General features: G+C 36.6%; 1 long non-coding RNA gene across 3 annotated transcripts in view; it reads right to left on the bottom strand.

The window, feature by feature from the left end:
• LOC145691712 (uncharacterized) overlaps positions 1-27,765 on the bottom strand; it is a 168,021-nt gene that overhangs the window by 67,297 nt on the left and 72,959 nt on the right. For 2 of the 3 annotated variants that reach the window (XR_014132509.1, XR_014132506.1), the window contains exons 2-4: positions 25,923-25,945; positions 21,657-21,823; positions 18,946-19,069 (exon numbers count right to left, since the gene is read on the bottom strand). This is a non-coding gene — a long non-coding RNA (uncharacterized LOC145691712). Of the gene's footprint in view, positions 19,070-21,656; positions 21,824-25,922; positions 25,946-27,446; positions 27,520-27,765 lie in introns of those variants that run through there. The other variant, XR_014132507.1, reaches the window with a different exon arrangement.

The following is a 27,765-nucleotide window of genomic DNA, read 5'->3' as shown; positions in this document are numbered from 1 at the left end:
AGCTTCACCTTTCTCTAACTTGTCAATTATTTCATTTAACTCTGGATCTTCCCTCTGAAGAACTTCTATAGGCTCCTTCACCAAAGGTAACCGCCATAGGTTGGCAAGCTTCATATTGTTAGAAAATGTAGCCAAACCAACTGGACTATCCATGATGTTAAATTCGTAAGGATCATAGACCCGTGTAAGTATGTCTGCAACCAAATTTTCCCCTGATCTTATGTGCTTGATCTTAAAATCAAATTGACATAATGTTTCAACAAACGGTCCATATTTCATGAGACGCTTTGAATTATTTAAGATCCATGTCAAGGCTTTATTGTCAGTAAGAATATCAAATTCCTTGACTAAGTAATGCCTGAACCTGGATATGGTTTTTACCAAGCTTATAAACTCGATCTCGTAAATAGATCTGTGTTTATCGGCTTCTGAGATTTTTTTACTGTAAAACGCGATTGGTTGGATTTCCCCGTTGCTGTTTTCTTGGGAAATGCATCCCGCGATGCTCTTCCCAGACCCATCGATGTTAAGAACAAAACGCTTATTCAAGTCTGGTATCTTTAAAACTACGTTTTCAATAAGTGTATTTTTCAATTTCTCCAAGACACACTGATGTTCGGTTGTCCAAACAAATTTGTTATTAACAGATTTAAGAGAACTCAAGGGTCCCATAATCTCTTGCATCTCAGGAGCGAACTTCGAATAATAACTAAAAAGTCCTAGGATTTTCATCAGCCCTCTTCTATTTCTCGGAGGTGGAATATTACGAATAGCAGAAACCCTTGCAGGATCTATCTCCATTTGATCACCACTTATAACATATCCAAGGTAATTAATTTTCTTATAAAACAACAAGCATTTATCAGGAGATATCGTTATATTATATTTTCTAAATCTTTCAAAAACCTTTTCCAAGACACTCCTGTGTTCTTGAAGTGACCTTGAAGAAATTAGGACGTCATCAAAAAAAACTCTTACTCCTTCTGACTCTAGATCTCCCAATACTTTATTCATTGCCCTAGCCAGAATATTACTACCAGTCTTTATTCCGACCGGAACTCGAATATACTGGTAACACCCTTTGGGGGTAACGATGGTTGTTATTTCACGTGACTTTTCGTCCAAATATATTTGGTTATAAGCTTTACGGAGGTCCAGTTTACTGTGAATTGCTTTATCGGCAAGGCCTGCTAAACAAGATTCTAAATGTGGAGACGGATAACCATCATTCACAATCAATTCGTTGGCCTTTACATAATTCCCCACAATTCTAAACGTATTATTCTTGTTTTTTACTAAAAAGCAACTACTGGCATAATTGCTGTGGTCAACCTCCACCAATATGCCTTGTTGGATCAAAGTTTGAATTTGCAGATCAAATTCTTTTTCTTTATTTCGTGGGATGGGAAATGGTGTTTGCTTAAATGGCTTATTTTCACTTAAATATAGCCTACCTACGAAATCCCTAATACAACCAATTCGATCCGATATTACATCGGAGTATTTCTCCTTTAACGAATCAATAAAAGCTAAGGTCTCCGAATCCCGACATCTCCAGGACTCATTAGGAATCACCGGTTTTTCCACCTGTGTGTTATCAAGGTTTTTCACCTGTATTGCCGATTTCAAATTTTTATTAAAACATGAGTTATCCGGAGGCAAATATTTCCTATTCTGGCTTATTAATTTTTTGAAGTTCTCTGACTGTTCCATATCCACATCAGATGCTTCTGAATCGGTAATCTGAAGTTTTCTATCCACTTCCCCTTTTGATGACGATACATGCATTTTAGCATCTGAAGAGTTTCCAACAGTCTTCTTGGATCCATCTTTAACAGGAATTTCAACATCTGGTTTGCTATCTTCTTCATGTGACAAAGGTTCAACTCTGGAATCACTCTGTTTCTTCTTTCGCTTTCATCTACGTTGTCTTTTGAGAACACCAGGAAAACCAGAATCCGCTCGACACTCTTCCACCGGTACTTCATCCTGCAAATTAGTCGTTGCCACCAAAGAACTACTATTTCCTCCAACAGGACATTCCACATGACTTTCAGGACCTGCCACTTCATCCGATCTCAAAACAAAATTTTTAGTTTCAATTTTATCTGTGATAAATGCCAAATCAACAGGAATCTTTCCAGAACTACGGTGATCCCTATTTCTGTTTAAATTTTCCATCAAAGTCCAAGGTAGTTCTCGATGCGACGAAATATCTCCGAAACCAATATCCTTAAATCCAGTATCCACTGACCGAGGCAACAAATCAGGACCCTGAACACCCGTTCTTCCAAGTTCACACTCAACCACTGTCCGCAAATTCAACAATTGAGAGGCTGAAGGATGATCAATTTTTAATAACTCAGTTTCTAGTTGTTCACATTCCAATTCACACTGTATTCCCTTGCTAGCAATTCCCAAATAATTTACATCCTCCTTAATAAATATCGAAGCCATACCGGAGTTTTGCCCAGAAAACAAGACTAAGTTCGAAGCACCATCGTTCCGAGTTTCGGGTTGGTCACCTTGATCAACTGATCGCAACCACTTCCTCTTATCGTTTATCATACGACGATAGTTCAAGCGAATTACCTTCTTTCCATTATTCAACATTATTCGATTGTTCACATAATCGATCACTGATTTGGATTCACGAAGGAAAGGAGTGCCCAACAAACAGTCACATGGAAGTTGTTTCACCACACGAAAATTAACTCGCTCGAAATGTCCGGACAGGTTGATATTAAGTAACACTTCCCTATTAGTTGAAAAAGTCAACCCAGACGGAGCATTCACCGTTCTTTCATCCGCTTCGTTCACGAAATGTTCAGCCCCACAACGACGCACAAGATCTTCAGTCACCAAATTGAAACTTGATCCGCCGTCTACGCAAATATCAGTCAATTGACTATTAACTTTCCCAACAACAAAGGATGCTATAGTGCCACTTAGTTCTGACGGAATATTTCCCCTGGGCCTGGGTTTCTCTCCTGTGAAATAATTCGGCTTATTCGAATGAGACTCTGAAGATATCGAATTTCGAGACCCGATCCCCATTTGATTCGATTTCGAATTATTTTTATTAGGATGTTCCTTAAAATTATCTTTCCCATTACCATACAATCGATTAGTTCTAGCATTACTACTAGAAAGAACAACATTTGATTTATTTTTTATATAACCTGATTGTTTCTTATAATCAATTTGATTTTTATTAATCAGGACGAACTGATCAGCTATTTCCAAAAGTTCTCTTCTATCAACAGGAATATAAGCATTTAACATTCTATGTCTGATTGGGATTCATTCCGCTCAGGATTATATTAACTAATTCAATCTCAGGTGCCCTCATTCCTAACACATTCATAGCAACCATGACTGATCGAACATAATTATTAATTAATTCACTCAATTTCTGCCTCCTATAAACACGTTCAGATATTAACGTATGAATACATACTGGTGTCACAAACTTTGTCAACAGAGAATATCGTAACTCTTCCCAACCAATGTTATCATGTAAGGCAGACAAAATTATTTTCAAGACTGTACCTTCACATCGCGAAATTAAAGCTGTCAGTATCATTCCCAAAGAATAACTAGTATCTAATAAAATTTCTTCGATGCTAACCATAACCTTAAACATCTGAATACTATCATTTCCATCTAATTTCTTAAAATTTCTAAATTTATTCTCTAAATATTCAGAGGTTTTACTAAAAGTGTTTAATCATGAGCTTATTCTCTACCTGAGAAACAAAATTTGCTGATGCATTTCCTGAATCACGATTATAACATTCTGGGTAATTCAAATTAGCATAGTTGATATAAGGTTGTTGCTCATTCCTAGTATTAACTACCCTAGGGGTTGAATTCCTGATCCTAGAAACTCTTTGATAGTATTGACCCAAATTCAAATCCTATTACTAAGTTCAGGATTCCGAGCCTCGGTATTACTTTCTGGACACATTATATGATTTCCTAAAGGTGGTCCATTCAAACTTTCCGAAAAAGTCACCTGCCGACAATCCCGTCCATCATTACTTAAACTGGGATTCGCTTGCCTACTAAATCCAAAAGTCGAATCATTTGTTCCAGGCATTCCCTCATTATTCTGAACTGGCGAAGGCATATGACGAATATAAAAGCTTCCTTGAGTCGGAGGTGTAAAAGACATATTAGCATAACCAAGCCTCGAATTCTGATCTAAATCTACCTGGCCAGTCCTATCCATGGTTACAAATCCTGAGATATCAATAGGCATATCAATACTGACGTATTCTCTTTCATAATTTCGATTATCCATCCTTGAGATACAATGCTGATAAGATAATATCAATACCAAAATAAACAAAATGATTTCGCTTATAATTAACATACAACCAAATTACTACTAAAATCTACAAGCTACCAGTGACCAAATGGAAACAACCCATACAAGAACTACAAATCCAATCGAAATTTCAAAATTTAATTCTAGACACCTTTTAAAATATAAATAATTAATACTGTTCAAAATTTCCAATAATAATACTACAAAACACAATCATCAATTATTTAACCGGAGGTGGAGATTACAAATATTTATGAAACCACAGTATATAATTAACAAGTGAACATTTTCTAAATTTAACGTAATCAGAAAAATAACAAAATAAAAATTAAATTGGATTTGCTGTTTTGTCATTGTAACGCCCCATTCCCCAGGAGTCAGAGGTTGATTCAACAAAAAAAAGAAGAAAATTCTAAACCAACCCCGAACTCCACCGAAGAAGGGACTACGGTAGGTGGAATCGCGCGGCTCAAGATCACCTGATTAACCTGTGACTAGACTGTGATTATCCAGTATTCACTCTAGGATAAGGTTAAACAACAATAATAACAAAAATAACCAACCAAAATTCAGTTTTCAAATAACAAATTTTATTTCAATAAGTATAGGTGAATATTTGCTCAAGCGTTTGAAGAACAGATATTCACCAACACGATTAAAATATCCAAAAAAATTCAAACAATGAAATTAAATTTCAGAGCAATTAAGCAAATTTTCTTTATATTAAAAAAATCTAGTACTTTCAGATTGAACTTTGAATTTATATATTTCTCTCAATATTTTAAGCTAAGAGCAATTCGTAATACTAGCAAAGAATGTCTAGGAAAAAAGAATGTTTAATATTTCGCACCTATTCAGAGAAAAATATTTTTCTTGAGCAAAAAATATCTTAATTGATCAATATTACTAATTAAAGAAATTCAAACTATTTAAATGTTTTCAAATGCATGAAAATGCAAGAAAATATATTCTAAAATATATTTGTTTTTTTTCTGATCTTTTCTCAATGGCTCTGCAGTATTCGGTACTCTACCTCTTAATGTTGTCCGCGAGACAATTTTTTTTATACAATTTCTTATTGTGCAAAACGAGGTTCTTACCACAGACTATACTAATATAACCGCAAATTAAGGAAATCAATTCCAGCTTAGTACGATTTAGGACCAAAATTTCGAATCCAGTTCAATCAATCTGACCAATTCAATTTCTCAAATTCACATATATGTATTTATAATTTCAACCCTCTTAATTGGCTCTTCAATTCTGTCTATTCAAAACATTGCAAACAGCATTTCTGAAAACCAGTTTCATTATACCCAAAACAACTGATTCCGAGTCTAATAATGACGTGAGAGAGAGTTTGCATTAAACGCTAAGCTATGATCAAAGAAATTAACATCAGAAAAGGTAATTCATTGAATACTGGACAATCATACCAAGAATTTCCATTCAAAACACAATTTAAGCATTACTAGTGAGGTGAGTCGAAAATTCTGGGGGGGGGGGATTTTTCAATTTCCCGCAAAAACTCTAAAAATAATACGCTTATACTCTGGAAATTACCCGAATACATGTCAGCGATTGAATGCAAGTTATTTTAACCCATTTCCAGCTCATTAATGACACTACGTAACCAACTAAACCCATATGTACAAACTACTAATTAACTGCGAACTTACCAGGATTAAGCGAAACGCAATTTAGCTCCAGTAATATTTTACCTTTGCAGATAATATTACTTCCCTCTGCTTGGAACAGCTTATGTCCTATGGTCTAGTACTGACTTTCTGCCAAATTGGGCCCGAGACGAAGTGAGTATAATTGACTTTTTTTTATTTTGAGGAAAAGGCGGAAAGGATAGCTTTAAAAATTACAAAACATTGAAATCCAAACAATATAATCACAAAATGGAGCAGATTGGAGTCACTTTAATGGGCACTTTTGTCTGACCACCAAGGCCCACTCAAGCACAGTCTCCTCGATGCCGGTTTAACTCCGTTAAATTTCAAGAATAATACTTTCCACAAGGGAACAAAATTCTCTGAGAATACAATTACTAACAAAACACTCAACTATGTTCACTGAAAGCATTTCAATACACTCACTTCACCTTTGGCCACCTTTTTTTTTCTCCACTTTTAACTCTGCATTCAACTATGACACGCGCCATGCAAGCTATGAGACAACACACGGTGAACAAGCACACTCGAGCCCAACTCCACCAGCGGAGGCAAAACAGCAAATCAGCCTCAGGAGGCAGCTGCTTCGAAAGCAAGACTCGCCATACAGGATTGGAAATTCTCTCTCACGTTATTATCGCTCGTTACATCTTTTTTCTCTCTCTCATATTTTTTAAAAAAGAAACATTTTCTTTCAAAACGTCTGATACCACATAAATGTTAAATAAACGTTACTGTAGGCCCATATATAACGCAGATACTTCATAATTGAATATAATTACCCAAAATATCAATAATATTTGACTAGATATTATTAATAAAAATTTTGCATTCAATCAAGGTTTACATTTTTTAAAAATTCCAGTCAATACAAATCTCTATTTCCATGTAGCTAGAATGCTACAATCCGTATTTAAAACGTCACAGTTTTATACTTGCTAACACATCAAACATGAAATTTTAACTGCGTGACCTTTGACCTTTTATGACATTGTTGACTTTTTGCTATGCCCATACACACCAATTCGAAGGACCTATATGCATGTTTTCTGTAGTAGTTCAATGCATTTTTCAAACGTCTAAGTTTCATACTTGCTAACACATCAAACATGAAATTTTACCTGCGTGACCTTTGACCTTTTACGATATTGTTGACCTCTCACACACACCAATTCGAAGATCCTTTTTGCAAGTGTTCCATGGAAGCTCAAATCCGTATTTAAAACGTCACAGTTTTATACTTGCTAACACATCAAACATGAAATTTTAACTGCGTGACCGTTGACCTTTTATGACATTGTTGACCTTTTTCCTATGCCCATATACACCAATTCGAAGGGCCTTTATGCATGTGTTCCATGGTAGCTCAAATCATTTTTCAAACGCCACAGTTTCATAGTTGCTAACACATCAAACATGAAATTTTAACTGCGTGACCTTTGACCTCTTATGATGACCTTTTCCCTATGCCCATACACACTCGTTGGAAGGATCTTTATGCATGTGTTCTATGGCATTTCAAAGCATTATTTCCAATGTCACAGTTTCTTATTTGTTAACACATCAAATATGACATTTTAACTACGTGACCTTTGACCTCTGATGATATTGCTGACCTCTTCGTTTGGTAAAAAGGATGTTCAGTAGATCCTTTGTGCATATGTGTTTTTAACATTATCTTCAACTGAATTAGTTGTGTACAATAAGCTGTTGAAAAGGGAGCTTTTTCTTCAAAGGTCACAGATGAACTGCTAGAGGTCACCGGGTCACGATTGCCCAAATTTCTCTTTATCACATTGTTTCGGATCAGAATTTATGTCGATATACCAATTTTTGCTACCGGAGATGGATATTCAGAAAAATGGCATGTGAGACTACTATTTAATATTGAAATCCCATAAGGAAAAAATTGCATTTTGACCTTTGACCCTGTAACTCCGCAAACAATAATACCCGCGATCTGGTTTTGCTATCAAACAAATCTTCTGACCTTCCTCTAAATTGCCTGCAAATTTCACAGTTCTAGCTTTTACCAGTTCTGAGTACTATGAAATTAAAGTTTACACACGAATTATGGGAAAGTCTGTATAACTTTAGGTATTTAAAGAATGCTATCCGCAAAATGTTTATGCCACTCTGTTTGCTTTCCCAAACATTTAAAGCTTGCGTCGCCACTACCACTGAGTAGTAACATAAAATCATTCGACAAAGTTATCTTAACAAGTACAATAGTTCATTTAATTCCTGTCATAAATTTTGAAATGACAAAATCATAACTTTTGTGGAAATGAATGAAAAAAACATCTAAGTTATTCCTATTATAACTATCGTCTAAAATACTCATTTTCTGCCAAACACTTCTACGTACGTAAGTGCAGCCCAGCATTTTGCAGAAACCTGACTTATAGAAGTTACTTCAGTCCACATTAGCTCCGATACTTCTGGCTCTACTGCATCATAACAGGAACAACGTAACTATTTCTTCATTCGTTTCCACAAAAGTTGTGATTTCAGCAACATTTCAAAATTTATAACAGGAAACAAACGATATATCCTAATTGTTAAGAAAGCCTTGCGGAAATATTTTATGATAAGACTAATCGTTGATTGATTGGATTAGAGTTACCCGCTGAGTTCAAGAAATACAATCTTTGTAATAACTTGTGTACTAAGAACTAAAAATAATGAAAGGTGGAATTGATCGACAATCTTGCTCTCTGCTACATTATTCAGACCCTTCAGGGACGAACATTCGTAGATACTGATTTAAGTCTAAAGTCATTCCACCCTTAGAAAAAAGTAGTTGTAAACAAAACCACCTGACTACCAGTGGAACGAGGATTGCTTCTTGGTCACACTACACTAGTATTCTACTGCAATACAATCCCTATTAAAATAATAATTTCAAACAAAGATATCTGAATTTATTCTGCATTTTGTGATAATAAACGAAACGAATGACATATAATCTAATATTTAACAACATACGAAGCTTTATTTCAACCTCACCCATACTCGGACATATAGTATTTACTGAGCATGCGTATGCGTTCGCGCACCGACCCCGCTCATTTGAAATTGTAGAATGCAGAGTTTCATTACGACGATCCATCTTCGACACGTGTTATAAAATACAAAAGAGGGCTACCACTTAAAAGTTTCGCAAAAATCGTTTATATAACGATTTAAGAAAATACACATCTCCAACATAGCAGTAGTCAGTGTCAGTGCGTTAATCATTTAGCAACCAACGGTAGCCTTATACTTTCGAAATTATACGACGCGACAGTAAGCTAGCAGACGATCTTGCTGTTTACGTCTCTCGCTGACGAAGCACGTGTAAGCGCGAAGTAATACCTTTCGCTTTGTTTACATCTACTTTTTCTAAGGTTGGAAAGAGTTTAAGTGCATCAATCTGTAATGAGGCATCATAACTCGTTGTACATTGTTCACTTGAAGTTAACAGAATCTAACTCTTACATCATTGTGAAATTTTATTTCTGAAAAGTGCCTCGAAATCCCTTAATTTACACTGTTTTTCAGTCAAAGATTTTTAGGTTATTTAAAACGAAGGACTTCAGTTTTCATTTCTGAATCCTTGATTCAAATTGTATGTTTATGTAAACATCACAACTCACTGTAGTTTTGAGAGCAAGCTGTGTTTTGTGTATCTAAGAAGAACGTGTCACATAATATGTAGTTGAAGAGTGCACAATTACATTCGATATTATTGTTACAGTGGGTGTAAAATAAATGATGGTCGAATTAAAGAATATTCGAACGTAATTCCATACTATGAAGGTCCATTATTATTGTGTTTTATGACTTATTCAGATGCAATAAATACGTTTCTAAAAGAAGTTTGTCAAATTCATAGCATTACACTTATTTTCAATATGAGTGTACTACATCAAATATATTTAAAAATCTTCTGAATTTTAGAACATAGGATGTTATATGGAATACAGAATATGTTCGTGATATAATTTAAAGTATTCAAAATAAAATTTATGAATACTTTCCTGTTTATTGAGTCATATATTATCGTCGAATCTGTATTCAAGATTTTTTTTAGGTAAAAAGAGAAATGAAGGTATGAGGCCACAGCCGCATTTCGAGCTTGTACGAAGTATTCATCAAAATTTACAATATAAATCATTTCACAAAAGTATCAGCTTAGTAAGAAATAGCTTAAAACTTTAAGTTAAACTTAACAAAGGGATTAAGATAATAAACTGGGAAAACATGTTTATTTATTTATATACGCTCAAACTTTTTATTTGACCATTCCATAATGTCCATCTATGTTAACATAACTTCCTTCATTCATTTCATCTAACATCTGTAAGGAGTTATACGAGGAGTTATACGAATACATTAAACTGGCAGATATAAATCCATATCAAGAACACAAATGTTTCTATTGTTTCAAATTCCATTATATTGTGGAGCTTGTTATCAAAACGCCTCTTGTCCATTTTTTTTAAAATCGAGATATCAATATCCACGGAATCATCGAACCATTGTTTACATCTTTGCACTTTTATTTCTGGTCAAAACGTCCCAGAACGCAGAGAAAAATGAATTTGAAATATACCTACACCTTTAACCAAAACGTCTCTTGTGCACTGCAAGATGGCGGACACCTTACAGCAATAAAGTTTCGAAGCAAAACGTCCTATCTCCATTCTCATTTGAAAACGATTCTTGCTGTTTTATTTCAAACTGTCTCTTGTCCAAGGATTTTCCTCAGCAATTATTTGACACAAAAGTGCATTAATTATTGTTTTCTAGAACATTTAATGAATATTTAAGTCCATAAACTAGTTGGTTGGTACCACTGGCTCAACCGAGATAATTGACAAAAGATTTGTGCGATAACTTTATATTTTGTGGTGATTACATTGATGAGGTCATATCAGCCATAAATAAATTTCTTCCTAGAATATACCTGAAAATCAACCTCAGAATACATTATATGTGGAGAAAGCAACACTACATTATATAATTATCTTTCCAACAATAAAAATACCTTAGTAAGCATGACGAACATAATGCTATCAAATCAGACACTCAGGAAAGAAAGGACCTCGGCATGTTAACTTGAAGACTTGGAAAATAAAGTTTACAATGTGATAGTGATTGTAGAAGGCTTGACTAGCAGTACAAGGAATGAGTATTTTGTGATTTTTCCGTACTTAAAATACTACAATAATGGCTAGATTCGTTCCTTATACTACCATTATAGTTGAAAATATTTTCATAAATCAGAGTCAGATAACACAGTTTGATATGATATCTATGTTTCTAGAAAATTTCCAATGGTAATTCGTTTTATTTAATCTATTCCTGTTGACATTCAATGATTTCTTTCGTGTTATTTAACTCACAAGGGAACCTTCCGAAAATGATAGTTGCACTGAAAGATGTGGCCTATGCCAATTGAAAGAGCTGTAACAGAGATGTTCATTCCCAAAAAATTAGCTGCCCATAGCAATAGGTTCAAGAAATATAAGGGGTGGAAGTTCGGGAAACAGCAAAGTTGGACAAGTTGGGAAAAGTGGAAATTCCGCAAAAAAGGGGACACGGCAAAATACAATGCTGACAAGTGATGTATAGAAAGAGACTTGCCACAATAGGGAACAAATGAAGGCCACCAGTGGGGTTAACAGTGTTGCCAACTGCAATGAAAAGTACATATTTTGCAAAGAGCACTACATGAAGTGAGTGCAATATTCAGTGTCAACCTGTCATGTAGAACATAAGATATGACGTGTATAATCAGTGGTACAATCGAACAAAAGAGAATAGAAAAAAGAGAAGTACGAAAAATACGGAAAAGACGGAGTTGGCCATAATGCGCCACATTTGATCACGACCTGTGCATATTAGGATGAACAAAACAAGTTCCAAAGTTGGCAACACTGGCCATGAAAATCCAGACAATTCTAATATAGTTAGGACACCACTCGCTTCACAAAAAGGAAATTTCCGGCAACAGGCATTAGTCTTCGCATCATTTGTACATGCTCGTCCGCATTGTACGTGCAATTGTTCGATGAGACAATGGTCCAAACAGAAGATACATTTGCACTGAGCACAGCGGAATACTGCCATTCCGTCACACATGGTACAATGATCGCCTGTGAATGTCTCGAAACAGTACTCTAGAGGTGTCGGAACCTTTGGTGGTCTTTCTATCATATATCCACACCTGTAGAAAGCAAACATAATCAAAGGCTTGATCTGCTGTGTGTTGCTGTCTGCAGTACTATCACCGCCTATATGATATATCCAGAGTATCCCACCTAACTCTGCGACTGAAATAGTTTCAAAGCGAAAAAATGTGACACATCCAGTTGTGCAGGAATGTACCCATGTCAGCGGGAGACAAACTTCTGTGAGACGCAAATGCCCCCAAGTCCCCCATCATATGGTCCCAGGAGCCAACTTCAAAATTTCAAATAACACCATCGGTCGAGTTATATTTCTTTCGATAAATCTTGGAATATGCAACAACGCATATCAGAAATATTTACTATATGGGATTTCAAAATGGCCGCCAAAAATATCTGCTCGGTGACGAGAACAACGTGCATTTTTGGCAGCCATTTTGAAACCGGTGCTTCATATAGCAAATGTTTCTTATAGGCGATGTTATCTATCCAGAGAAATATCATCCGCCCCCTGTTCCCATTTGAAATGTTGCGGTTGACCCCTCGAGCCTTATGATGGGGGCCCTGGGGACTTGCTTCTTACAAAGTTTTCTTGGCCCTCGATATGATTACATTCCTGTGCAACTGGATTTGCAACATCTCTTTTCGCTTCGCAGCAATTTGAGATCACAATGTTCGATGCCATGTTAAGAAACAACATATATTTGTGGCGGCCATTTTGAAAAACATGCTTCATATAGCAAATGTTTCCTATATGTGTTCTTGCACATTCCATGATCTATCGAGAGAGGTACCACTCGGTCCCTGTTGCCATTTGAAAATTTGAAGTTGGCTCCTGGGGCCCTATGATTGGGATCCTAGGGGCATTTCTTTCTCACAGACTTTTATCACCCCCTGACATTGGTACATTTTTGAACAACTGGATCCGTCATATTTTTGTTCGTTTCACAAATATTTCAGGTCACAAAGTTTGGTGGGACATCCTATATATTCCCACATATGACCCAACCATGATGTAATGTTCACTACTTCTATTATCGGTTGTTGGCTCAACCCAACCATTTCATGTTCCCCGACTTGGCATTGCCTCAATCACTCTAGCATTGATGCATTCAGAGTGATGCCTGTTGCCGGAATTTTCTTTTCGTGAAGCGAGTGGCCTAACTATATTAGAATTGTCTGGATTGTCATGGCCAGTGTTGCCAACTTTGGAACTTGTTTTGTTCATCCTAATATGCACAGGTCGTGATCAAATGTGGCGCATTATGGCCAACTCCATCTTTTCCGTATTTTTCGTACTTCTCTTTTTTCTATTCTCTTTTGTTCGATTGTACCACTGATTATACACGTCATATCTTATGTTCTACATGACAGGTTGACACTGAATATTGCATTCACTTCATGTAGTGCTCTTTGCAAAATATGTACTTTTCATTGCAGTTGGCAACACTGTTAACCCCACTGGTGGCCTTCATTTGTTCCCTATTGTGGCAAGTCTCTTTCTATACATCACTTGTCAGCATTGTATTTTGCCGTGTCCCCCTTTTTTTTGCGGAATTTCCACTTTTCCCCCCTTGTCCAACCTTGCTGTTTCCCGAACTTCCACCCCTTATATTTCTTGAACCTATTGCTATGGGCAGCTAATTTTTTGGGAATGAACATCTCTGTTACAGCTCTTTCAATTGGCATAGGCCACATCTTTCAGTGCAACTATCATTTTCGGAAGGTTCCCTTGTCAGTTATGTTACAAAATTCCCGCGAGCTATTTACACCCTCACAGACTAATAACTAATACATGAAAAGTGTAAGAAGATCGAGTTCCTGTTATAGACAAACTTTATAGCATATGTTAATATTGTGTATAGTTGAGAAATATACATGGTGGTCTATAAGTCTTAGTACAGTGGATTATTATGGAAACAAACATGATTAAAGCAAATCTGACTAGCGGAGAGCGGACTTGGGTAAAGGAGCTACCGATTGATGCATGCGTGGTGAATGGCGGCCAACTTAAATCCACGTTATTTATTTGAAATGGGAAGGTAGGCATGTGACACATCAATTAACACTGCTTTTTGGAGGGGAACGCAATCCCGCAAGCAAAAATGCGTTATTATGTCCCGTTCCAAAGTTATGATGCCCCAAAGTTGACGGTTTTCTGTTTCCTTGCAGGGAGAGCGACATGGCACTAACGCTGCAAGAAAGGCATGACACCCCAAATTTGACAGGTTTATTTTCCTTGCAGGTAGAGCGAGATGGCACTGACGAAGAAGAAAGAATTGAGATCATTCTAATGTCTGGGGAAAGAAGCAGTCGTGTGATTCCCTAGGACTTCAACGCGCGCCACCCCGAAATACCTGCAATAAACCTCAACATCGTTAGCTAACTCATTAGGAAATTCATTGTAACTGGCAATGTTGCCGACAGACCACGGTCAGGTCCCCCACGAACCGCGACAGATGAGGAGACATCCACAATGTGCTTGCTGCGAGTGTGAAAAGTCCGAAGCGCAGCACAAGACAACTATCAGCGATAACAGGCGTACCACGTGATTCTGTGATTAGAATTCTCTATACGAACAAGTGGCATCCCTTCAAGCTGCAGCTTGTTCACAACCTTTCAGAGGATGATCCATACCGACGCATGGAATTCGCCAATTGGACTTTGCCACAATATGACCATGATCCGCATTTCCCAGTCAGCGTTCTCTTCACAGGCGAGGCAAACTTTTATTTGGATAGGAAAGTGAATCGCCAGAACATGCGATATTGGTCGGATGCAAACCCACATGCGATCAATCCCTGCAAGAGGGTCACCCCTGCTCATATCATGGTGCGGTGTGGCATATGGAACACATCGATCATAGGACCCTTATTCATTCCTGGTACACTAAATTATGTCCGATATATGGACATGTTACAGGAGTTGGTGTTTGTGTTGCTTCTCAGCCCTGATGCCACGTTGCCGCGATATTTTCAGCAGGATGGTCCCTACCGCACTATGCCTACCTGTGCGGGAATGCTTGGATCTGTATTTTCCTGGACGTTGGATCAGTCACCGGGGCTCTGTGGAGTGGCCAGCCCGGTCACCGGACCTCATCCCTTGGATCTTTTATGGGGACACTTAAAACACCTGGTGTATTGGGAGAATATTCGGGATGTTGCACACCTAAACGGACGTATTCAGGACGCCTGTGATAGCATCACCACCGATGTGTTGTTACGGGTTCAGGACTGGATTAAGAAACTCTTGTGTGTTGCAATGGACGGGCAACATGTGGAGCACATCTTGTAGGTGGGACTTTGGGGCGTCATAATTTTGGAACGGGACATGATAACGCATTCCTGATTGCGGAACTGCATTCCCCTGCAAAACCGTGTTAATTGGTGTGTCACATGCCTACCTTCCCATTTGAAAAAAATACTTTGGATCCAAGATGGCGGATATCAAGATGACCGCCACTCACCACGCATGCATCAGTCGGTAGCTCCTTTACCCAAGTCCGCCCTCCGTTAGTCAGATTTGCTTTAATCGTGTTTGTTTCCATACCAATCCACTGACTTATGGACCACCCTGTATTATACTCCGTTCAAATGTGTTTACGTTATAATTTCTCAGCTTATTTATAGATTTGTATCTATACATTTTATTATTAGTCTAGACTATTATTAGTCTAGATTATTATGATTAGTCTAGACCTTCCTCCCAGTTAGCCTGGGTCGGCTTTTCGGATCGCTGTCTTCTACCTGTTTCTATCTTGTATCACATCCGCTGTGACACCACACTGTACCATATCGTTCTTAATACACTCTTCCAACTTCTTCTTTGGCCGGCCTTGGGTTCGTTTCCCACTCACTTCTATAGCATCTACTCGGTAAGCTACGTATTCCAAAGTCGTTTGTGTATCATGTAATATAATACAGGGTTTTCATAAAGTCTGGACGGATTTAATTTGCTTATAATTTTCATAAAAATGCTCATAATGAAATCAAATAAAGTGCAAACGGTAGCGGAAGATTTAAATTTTTATTTGGCAACACTGTTAGATAAGCGGCAACTCTGAACACGTTGAAAGAGAGAGAGGGAGGGCAAGGGTCAGTTTCCTCATGACCTCAGTTTTCAGCCATCATGTTCTCAGATGAGGCAACTTTCCATGTCTCCGGGAAGGTTAACCGACGCAACTGTCGCGTTTGGGGCACGGAAAACCCAAAGGAATTTGAGACACATGAGAGAGATAGCCCTAAAGTGAACGTTTGGTGCGCTGTGTCCTATGATCATCTGATTGGACCGTTCTTTTGTGAAGAGGAGACCGTGAATGGAGATTCGTACCTGGGTATGTTGCAGAAATACCTCATTCCGGAACTGGAGGCACTTGGAATCCAGAACGACATCGTGCTCCAACAGGACGGGGCACCCCTCACTATGCAATCAAGGTGAGACATTCCTTGACGAGAAATTCCATAAACGATGGATTGGCCGCGGTGGCCCGACCGCTTGGCCGCTAAGATCACCCGACCTTACCCCTGCGATTTCTGGTTTTGGGGTCATGTGAAAACGGAAGTTTATGCAAAGAAGCCAAGTGGTTTGGAGAACTTAAAGGACAAAATCAGGGCGTCTGTGGCTGGCATTTCGAATCAAACACGGAGGAACGCTGTGAGTGGATTCCAGCGCCGCCTACGCGAATGTGTGGACGTAAATGGCGCCCAGTTGGAGGTGTGGCGGTGAATGAACTGAGCTGGTGCAGATTACAGGTAAAAATTTAATCCTTCCGCTACCGTTTGCACTTTATTTGATTTCAATATGAGCATTTTTATGTAAATTATAAGCGAATTAAATCCGTCCATACTTTATGAAGTATAAGATAACACAATGTTATAGATATATAAATAAATGAGCGTATATGGTCTAATGAGTCGTCAGTAAGCTTATTTGTTCCCGTGTCGTGTTACAAATACAGTATAGGCTCTTTATGAATTGAGTTTGACCGTGATCATTTTTGAAAGTATTCGAGCGATTTAGGTAGCTCTATCACCAGTAGAAAGTGTATCCGCAATTCTTATAGCATTACCCTTTGACCACGTTAAAACAACCAATAGCGTAAAAATGGGGAAGAGAGCATTAAACTCCGATTCCAATATGCTATTGCACATTTTGATCTGATATATGCTGGATTCATATTCCAGAAAATATAAAAGTCATTTGTATGATTTCAATATGACTATGCAGGAGGAAAAGAGAGGATCTTTGGAGCCGTTGGATGTATACAAGTAAAGTATTTTGGTGATGGAATATGAAACCCTTTGAAAATTCTACTCCTGATGAAGAGCAGAAAGAATCCAATACGATTGACAAAGATGTAGGGATGATTTTGAAGCATATTGGTTTACCAGAACTCCTTACTCTATCCGTGTTCGTCCTGTAGATAAGATATCTCGAGAACTACTTGATCGTTGAGGACGAGTTATGACCAAGATATACAGGGTTAAAAGTTCAGGAATCGAATTCGTTAATTGAAATTATATATAAACAGGAGGTGCTACAAATCAACCGGTTTCACCATGGATCACTATAGAGCAAACACGATAAGAGATTAGGAGAAACGATTTTCGGCAAACATTAAGCACCTCAAAAGTATGTTTAATTTCTACTCTTAACTGTCTACTGAAACCAGAAGTGATAGAAAATCACCGGTTTCAACATTCCGGTTCCAACATTTTTAAATTCCGGTTTCAACATTTTTAAATTCCGATTTCAACTTTTTTAAATTCCGGTTTCAACATTTTTAAATTCCGGTTTCCACATTTTTAAATTCCTGTTTCAACATTTTTAAATTCCGATTTCAACATTTACAAATTCCGGTTTCAACATTTTTAAATTCCGGTTTCAACATGTTTAAATTCCGGTTTCAACATTCATCTACATAGAGCAAAAACGATAAAAGATAGCGAGAAGCTGTTCCCTGCAATAAAATAAATGTCCCAAGAATATATTCATCTTACTTCTAATATCTGTACTAAAGCAGAAAGTGGTAGATATCAACTACGAGCAAACTCCTTTACGTTCACTTCTACTTGTTTTGAAGGTACAAGAGCTGAATCAACACATACGAAATATGATATATGGTGATTACTGAAACAAAAGACAAGACCATATTCCTTTGCAGGAAATGTTGACACTCCATCCTAAGCAAAGGAAGATATGTTCCTGTTGTTCCAATTGTTTGAACCATTATGTAGTCATCAAGACTCAAAAAGACATACACATATGTGAATATTTTTTTTTTAAGAGAATTCGAATGTGATTCGTTTGCACAAATTAATACGGAAAATTCAGAGGAAACAGGCGCAAAACTGTTCACGAAAAGATCAGAATATTAGCTATATCTGATATACGTAGATATGCGAGAAGGGTAGAGATTTGCGAAACTAACAGACAGGACCGGGTTAAGAGATGGGCTTAGGGGGCCTGTAGCCCCGGGTCTCCCGGTGAACAAGGGTTTCCACTCTGATCAAAATCTCTATTCACTGTCTAAAAAGAATCATACAATCATCATCATGAGGTAAAATGTGACCAAAAATATTAAACATATTCACTTAATTTTCTTACTGTACTTAGACAGAAATGTAATAGGCGATGTCAGCAGGGCCACATATTTTGTCTAGCCCCCGGCTCCTAGGTAGGTTAATCCGGCCCTGCTAACAGAAACCATATTGTATAACATTTAAGTAATAATAAGACACAATTACATTTTTTGTTTATTTATTTGCAGGTGCAGGTGTATACATTAAGTAATAGTTTTAATTGAGGTAGGTTGAGAGTAGATTCATAACTAAGAATAAACTTGTGTGTGCATCTGCTAGTGTGTCCCAGGATGTATCAATCTGAAAGAGTAAAGATATTATATCTAATGAGAGTCTATAAAAGAGCACACATAAAATCTTCAATTATGTTATTTGTATCATTAAGTTGTAAAATACATAGAAAATAAGCGATGTAGATCTTTCACTAGAAGTGATGTAGATCTTTGAGTGCTTCTCAAAACGATAGCAAACTATACTTTTTACTACATGCCTTTCACATTAAAGATGTACTAGAATATTTACTTCTTATAAATATGTTGATTCGTTTCATAAAGGGACCGCGGTGGCTCAGTGGTAGAGCGTTCACCTCTGGTGCATGGGGTCCCGGGTTCAAACCCTGCTCCCGCCAAGTGAACTTTATGGTGGACAAATACCGTGTGCGTGGGTTTTCTCGGGGTTCTCCCGTTTCCTCCCACTTTCTTCATTCCACCATTTCATTCATTTCTCATAATCACCGTCTCCTTTAGCCTAACCGGCATAACCGTGGGACGTAAAACTCACAGATTTCATTTCATTTCATTTTTTCGTTTTATAAAATCTTATATATAACTTAAAGAGCTCACAGGTGCTTCGATATTAGGAGATCCTCCGTTTTGAGAACGAGACTTCTTTTTTAGTTTTATTTTGTCTGTTCTACCATGTAAGTACAGGGATCATACTTCTGCTATTTTTATCGCGAGACAATTCTAAAATATTTATCCCTCTTGTGAATGTATGACCATTAAGAACTAGCTTCAGCTGTGTCTCAAACACTAATTATAACTATTAATATGTACTCATATTAGAAAAGATGATGTTTGCCTATTTTCAGACACAAGAAAGTCAAGCTTTAGTCAGTAAGTACTGCTGAACAGATTACTATGATTCCCGCACGGTACATTTGAACAGTGTTTTTAATATGTCAAAAAGTATCTGAAGTGTTGTATCAGTGAACAAAAAATGGCTAAAATTCAAACCTAACAGTGGTTAATATGAGTCGCTCTTAGAATGTTCAAACTGTACCTAAACGTCTAATGCGCTCAATGATTATATGTTTAGAAACGACTTTTGATCTTAGTTAGGACACTTTACACATTGCCGACACTCTTTGAACAACTCCGTATCATACTTACTCATTATATTTTTGGACACCTTGCCAGATATACATAAAAATGTTTGCATTTAAAAAAAAAATATATTAATGTTTACATAATTCAATTGCACATGAAAACGAAAATTAAGGAAATAAATACAGCGAGACCTGGAATCGAAACAGGAACCCAAGCACGCCTTTTACCACTGAACTACGACGGCATGCGAAGGAGTCAGAAGTAACTACATAGTTCTTTAAATGCAACACTTCATTGTTAATATTGTTAGTAATGAAGGCTAAGGTTCACAGCATGATGAAGACACTGTATTCTCAAACAAAATTCAATTATTTTCTTTAACGTTTTCTATTGTTTTTTGGCTCATGCTCAGGTTGTTTGTCTATGAGTTCAGGTTCAGTATCTTTAAAGAGGCTCTGCTCAGAGGCTCATACTCGCACTCGCCAGACCTCGGTGTCGCTATCCTGAATAAGGTCCATGATACCCCGATGTGGCACCCATTTACCTCACTAGGTTTGCGTTCGTCAAAGGCTAAGACTCGCTATCAATCGAGGTGGCACTCACTCGTACTCGCAATTACTATCCTCACTGGTGCTTGAGTTCGCTCAGACTTCTGGCTCACTATCGACTTATTTAACGATTACACTCAAACGTGTCAGCGCGCTCAATTATCGAGCGCAAGGTTGATTGAATCTTAGTCAGGCTCAAAGGGTTTAGACATCTCTGCAAAGTATATTCTCACCAGTATGTGAGCTAAACGCTATACCAAAATAAAGTTATATCATACCAAAATCATAAATGTATTTTCCAACTATGTCTCATTTATATCCAACTACCTCTGCAAAAAATGTATTATAAATTTATTTCCCAAATGCTCGACAGGAAGTTTTTTGTTTTCCTTTTTTATTATATTTTACTGGAACTTTGTTACGAGATTTACCGCTTTTGGGGTAACTGCAGAGCACATTTTAACCCATTTTCTCCACTAAAACTGTTTTTGAAATGTCTAAATACTGTTTTATTTTTTGCAGTGATATTTCATAACTAAATAATTCATTAATAACATACAGTATAATGTTACGTAAATTACTTCTGACTATTACTAATATATATCAACAAGCGGCAGTTTGCTTCTTCGGAGGAAGCTTTCCAAGAACATCTTATAATTTTACTCCTATTTTACAAATACGTGTTTCAGTAATAACAGCAGCATAACGTCATTTAGTTGTAAAAAATTGGAGCGAGAAAACTTTAGTACGGTGGCCTGCACTGTTTATTATTTATACTTCCAGTTGAAAGTATGAAATGAAATAATATACCACACCAATTTATTCAATTTATATAGTTACAGCTCTCTTTCCGTAAAAATTCCTCAGTGGTAACATAAAATTATTTGCTGGCATTGATTGAGCACTCAGTGTGAATATAATTAAATTTCAATTGATGTTTGAAGTAAATTTTAAAGTTCTATTAAAGTATAAGATGCAATAATAATTTTTAAAAAATCTAAATGAATATACCTGGTGCTTTGTTTAATTTCTTTTGCTTCTGATGCTAACGTAACTAGGTGGGAATTCCAAATTCGGAGTATATTTCGTTTCCAACAGCATATGATGACGACTTTCCTTGAGCATCAAGCTTCTTACCATGGAAGTCCACTCTTACCATGATATCTGTCTCTTTTTCCCTTTAATACCAAACAATAATAGAATTATATAATTTTATCTAATAGTATTATTTATATAATTAAGAAACAATGTCACTTAAGTAAATATACTATATTTGGATTCTGAATTCTAAACAAAGATCATGTTATAAATAATCACACTGAGAAAAAACATATATGGCGTACGTAAAAACATAGATTACATGTGTAAATCCTGTAGTTTTTTAATTAACGTACTGCAAACGTATAACTGAAAAAGTATATTTTATACATACTTTTCGTATAAGTGTTCCGAACAAGCGCACCATCTGTATGAGCAAAAGAACTGTATATTCGTGATAAGGGTCTCACATACAGATGGACGTATGTGACATATAGCTGGCGTATGTAACATACGTATACGTATGTAATATACAGAAGACTCTTAGATATCAGACATCTTGCACCGGCATGATGTAACATCTAAGCGGGAAAAAGGATAATACGTAGGTAGCATATGGATAATATAAATGCTCCGTACGATTTCCGTAGTAAACATAAGGATTCCATATATTTGTACAATATACCGCTGTCCGGATAACAGATTTTTCTCAGTGCAGGCATTTACGTACTAGAGGTGGTAAAAGACGACCCGTTCGGGAGAGTAATGCTCCCGGAAGTACGTTTTTCGCGCGCTACTCTAGCCAGCTGTTTTACGCGCTATCCTAGCCAGTTGTTTTATATTGGTCACAAAATTTATATCATGGAGTACAAGGGGAACAAAATGAGCCCCATATCATGGAGTAAAAGGGGAACAAAACGAGCCCTGCGGGGCTTCTAACCCGTTCCTACTACTACTACTACTAATCTGCACAAAAGTAAGTAAATCACTTTTTTGAGTATTATTTTCATATTATTTTAATTTAAAAAGTGTTGTAAAAATGTAAAAAAAAACTTACTTTGGGCAGGGTTTGAACTCACGCCAAAAGAGATTTTTGTTACTAGCATATAGCGTTAGCCCACTTTTAAAAAAGAAAACTTCCTGACTTATTTTATACTGGAACCACTTTTTAGGACTACTAGACACGACAGGGACACGAACACAGACACATCGAGGACAGTTAAAATTCCACCCTTGCTACCACAGCGGGACTCGAACCTCCAATGGGCTTCATCTCACAATCATCAGCCTAACGCCTCAGACCGCTCGACTACACCCACCGGCGCTCGGCCACGAAGACTGACAACAACAATCGTTTGATTTTTGCTATTTGAATGCAACGTGGCAATAAATGGATAACGCCAACCAATCAGAACTGTTTTTCGTTCCTACTTCCGGAGCATTACTCTCCTGAGCTAGTCCTGGTAAAAGCATTTCTTTCTGTAATGCTAAATTCATGTATATTTGAGAGGAATTTTGTTTCTTCTTCCTTTGAAAATTAAAAAAATATGTTTTTACATAGACATACAAATGAACATTCCTCGAGACACAATTGTTAAACCTCTGACAATGAGAATAAAAAACTACATTGGAGCATTAATTATCAGTTATACAAACATTGTTTTTAATTGTTGATATTTGTTAAGTCATATTATTAGAACTTTCTCCATAAAGATCTTGCACAAGAGTATTTTTAACTCCATATTATACTAACAATGTTGAACACCTGAGATATCTTTGCTTTTCAGCCAATTGATTTATATGGAGAATTCTTCTTTTTCTTATTAATTGAACTAATTTTTTCAATGGTTTGATTTTAGTTAATTCTTTTTCCCGTCTAGTTAAAATGTCGCTTCCTTTTTCAAAACGAATTTACATAATATATCAAGTAAATATAACTTACCGAATTTACTACCCGATTGTAAACTGGCATTCATTTTTACCCTTTTCTTGATTAAAAAAAATGCATCTCGGCGTAGAATCGGTATCACTATCACGGCCAGTAAAGTAGACGACATTCTTTATGCATGCAATAAACAAAATGTCACAAGTAAGCTTACGCCATCGTGTAGATTCAGCATTGCCTAGTCAACTAATCTTCTTCTAACTGCAGTGGATCATCAAGAAAGAAATGAAAACTTAGTTGCTCATATTTGGATTTAAGAATTATTTTGAGTATTCGCAGATAAACTGTACACGAAATGTACATTAATTTTGCATAATTCATTAACATTTAGCAAATAAATATATTCCTTACACATTGAATGCTTTACTAATGAATTTCAACTTTTTTTTTCTTTTTTTTTTTCGTTTTTGGTTTCCGGATGTTCAGATTACAATCGGAGTTATATGTATTTAAATTAAGCATCATAAAATTTAATTTTCAGGATAAAAAGGACATTTAACTAAATTTGAAAAGGAACTCAGTAAAATATTCTTTATGAGACAATCTTAATTGCATATTTGATTATTTAGTATCGTTTTGAAGGGTTACCCTCCCAAATTTGAATTAAAAAAAAGGAAGTTAAAGAAAGAAAGCTGCATTTGCTTAGCTGTCTGCTATAATGATTTGTCATAAAAGTCATGGATCTGGAATTCTTGTTTCAAAGTTCATGCTATCGAATACAAAATGTTAGGGGCCAGTGAATTGTTTTGCAAAGCTTCAGTGTAGAAGACAGTGTATAAAAACGGGCGGCAGAGATAAACCCTGCTTTTCCTTGATTTTGAGCTCTTTTTATTACTGTTTTTCCTTCCATTTTATACAGAACCCGTGAAGATGCATTTTCTGACCCTGGTCAGATTAAATATTAGACTGGGAAATACTGCTATTTATCTAAAATATATTCCAAGTAATTTTTCCTCTCGTTTTCCATTCCTTCTTTTATTTTTCCTTCCGAATTTCCGCCCTCCTTACTTCGGTGCCCGGGGCCGTCGCCCCGCTCCCCCCACGGTACGGCACTGGACTGACGCATAAAAACAAGTTTTGATAGGTGTGTTGGCTACGTGCTTACAGTGTGTCATTGATAAGTTACCAATAGAATTAATTGCATGTTGCAAATATGATAGCACGTCGGCGACACGATTTAACTTTGTTTTAATTCCTGCACAATTAGCACGTGTAAACACTGAAAACGACACTGTGAAAATAGGAAATATATAAAGTAGCCAAGTAAACAGTACAGTAATCAAAGAAAAGCCAACGTTGAACTATCTCTTAAATTGTGGTTCTTTCATGATGTATTTCGAGAGTCAAGACTTAATACTTCAAATCTATTGTATTTTTCTGGTATAAAATGCAACGTTACTTTCATAAAATACTGGTACATGGAATTTCTGTTAATGTTGTGACTATACAGATGGCACTTCCCCAGTGCCACTTTTCCGCTTAGGCACGCTAGGCATGTGCCTAAGGCGCAAAAGATTTCGGGGCGCAAAAATTTGGAGGGCGAAAAAAGAGAAAAAATTAAAATACGCTGGAGCAGAAAACATCATTTCCGTTCCGGTTGAGCAACCTGGTTACAAACAAACTAGATCTCGGCAGAAAATGTAAATGTAATACGTATAATTTTACTTTTGTTAAGTTAAAATAAGGGATTTACATTACCTGATAAATAAGAATGCTTAAGTACAGTTGTCTTAGGATAACTGGGGTGTGAAAACAATTAACTGTACTAATATTAGGAAAAATACTTGTTTTCTGCTATTAGCAGACAAAAGCCGGGACTCTGGAAATGATTCCTTGTGCACTTTTTAATTATATTAATTTACGAGAAACATATAAATACAACGTCCGTTCATTTAAAAAATACTAGCTTGTCACTCAATATGATAAACTGAACATCAACATGGTGAAAGAATAAAAGAGAAAAGAAAACAGCATTTATAATATAATTTTGATGTATTATTATTAAAAGCGCGTCCAATAAATTTCAATCTCCTATACATGCATGGTATTAATCTTTCCTTATGGCTACCAGTTGCGAGTCCGGAACAAGGTGGGTCCATAAGTGCTGGATAATGGAAATACTCTACAAAGAACAAAAACAAAGAAAAGGAAAAGAGTAAGAGAATAAAGGGAAACACTCCCGAACCAAAACTCGCAAGGTAAAATTGAAGGAGAGAGTGCTCTACAAATAGTGGGGGAGTAATAATTTGAAGTGGCTAGGGCGCCGGAGAGGTTAAAAACGGTCCTGCACTTACCTCTGCATCTTCACACTGGACATCTGTAAAAGATATAAAAATATATGATCATTATGAAAACTGTTTAATTTAACCTAACCTAAACGTACAATCTAACTCTGCCTTCTTAAGAAACAACGTGGATTCCCGGTTGCCCTCGCTCTATATTATTGTTAACTACACTATCTGTTCAGTGGAAAAGATGGCTGTTTTTTTTTCAAGGAATCACCAGCCCCATCTACAAAGAAACATGTAGACCCTACTACATAGCGTTATACTTCGGCTATCTTCTGTCAAAGTTGCAAAGCACTAGCAGTGACAGTCCATATGTATGAATCTTATAACTGACAATACCTACTGAACGTCGGGCGGAATGGAGCAACGTGCCAACAGTAAATTCTGTTTCAAATTAAGTAAAAATGCAACACAGGTGTTTCAAATGATTCAAACTGTTTACAGAAGTAGAGATTTAAGACGCAGGAACGTTGTTTAAGTTATATGCAAGATTTCGTGATGACTGGGGAAGCCCCCACAACATCCAGCAGTGCAATGACTGTACAAACTGAAGAAAACATCCAAATAGTGGCAGAAATGGTTACCAAGTATCGTTGTACATCTGCAGTTCTCATAGAAGATCTCATTAGAATTCCGAAGTTCATATATATATATATATATATATATATATATATATATATATATATATATATATATATATATATATATATATATATATATATATATGAGATGGCACACATAAAAGTTGCCCAGCCGGGTAATAATACAGACGAGCAAAATTCTCTGAGTAATTCTGGCTGATGCCTGTGTGCCCGTGATGCGGTACGCAGTTGATTAGCACATTGCGAAGTGTTTCTGTCTGGCACCGTGGTGTGGCTCCGCCGTGCCGCCCGATGTGCAGTTGTTTAACTGGAATTTCCTTCCTCTCGCGTCGAGAAGATGGTGTTTTTTGTGCAGCAGTAAATTGTGGTAGTGAAAGAATATGTGCGGACGAAGTTCATTAAGAACATACAAAATACCTTAACTGGCAGGTATCTACGAAGAAAATCACCTGCGAGACCCAGTGTTAAGAACCTGATGTAAAAATTACGTCCAACTGGGCGTGTGACAAAAGATAGTAGGCGGAAATCAAATATTTGGTCCGAACACCAGAGTTCGTCCGTGGTATTCAGGTCAAATATAAATTAGAATACCGGTCATCGGCCTTATTCGAAATAGCACAACTATATCCGGCCCTGCCAGTAAAATATTGGTCAGTTAGTAACCCTACAGTCACAAGTTCTTGTGGTGTTAGAGTCTGAGAGAAGTCATTGGAGTGAGGCCATAGAAACAGGTTGAAAATTTATTGCAAAATTAGGACAAAACACAAAAACAATAAATGCAAGTTCAATAAAATCATAGAAAATAAAACTTTCAAATTCCTTATATTTCATGTTACTTAACCTAACACCTACACCTTAGTATTAAAAAATAAAAGAATAGAATAGAATAGAAACAACTATACTTCTTCAACTGTGAAGTCTTACTTACCAACTAAGATAGCAAGGAGCAATAGAGCTACTATAACAATCTTCATTTTCTTTGGTACTTTCTCTGTTGAAGAAACAATGGAGAATATGTTCAAAGGGAGAATTCCGCAGTATTTATACCATTTAGATTGATACAAAACAATTTGCAACATTTCAAATGATAACAGAGATCTTCTTTGGTAATCAAATTCTAATCTCACAGCATTTTATGTGAACACGAAACTGTATACATTTTTCGTTCTTTATGGAAATAAGAACTTTATTTTATGTCTGTTTCCACATTAAAAATCTATGTAACTATTGCATTTATTCATAAAATA

Source organism: Thermobia domestica, chromosome 8 (assembly GCF_964235325.1).
Source record: "Thermobia domestica chromosome 8, izTheDome1.hap1.1, whole genome shotgun sequence".
NCBI lineage: Eukaryota > Metazoa > Arthropoda > Insecta > Zygentoma > Lepismatidae > Thermobia > Thermobia domestica.
The sequence above is the reverse complement of the archived record's forward strand: the minus strand, read 5'-3'. Positions and strand labels throughout refer to the sequence as shown.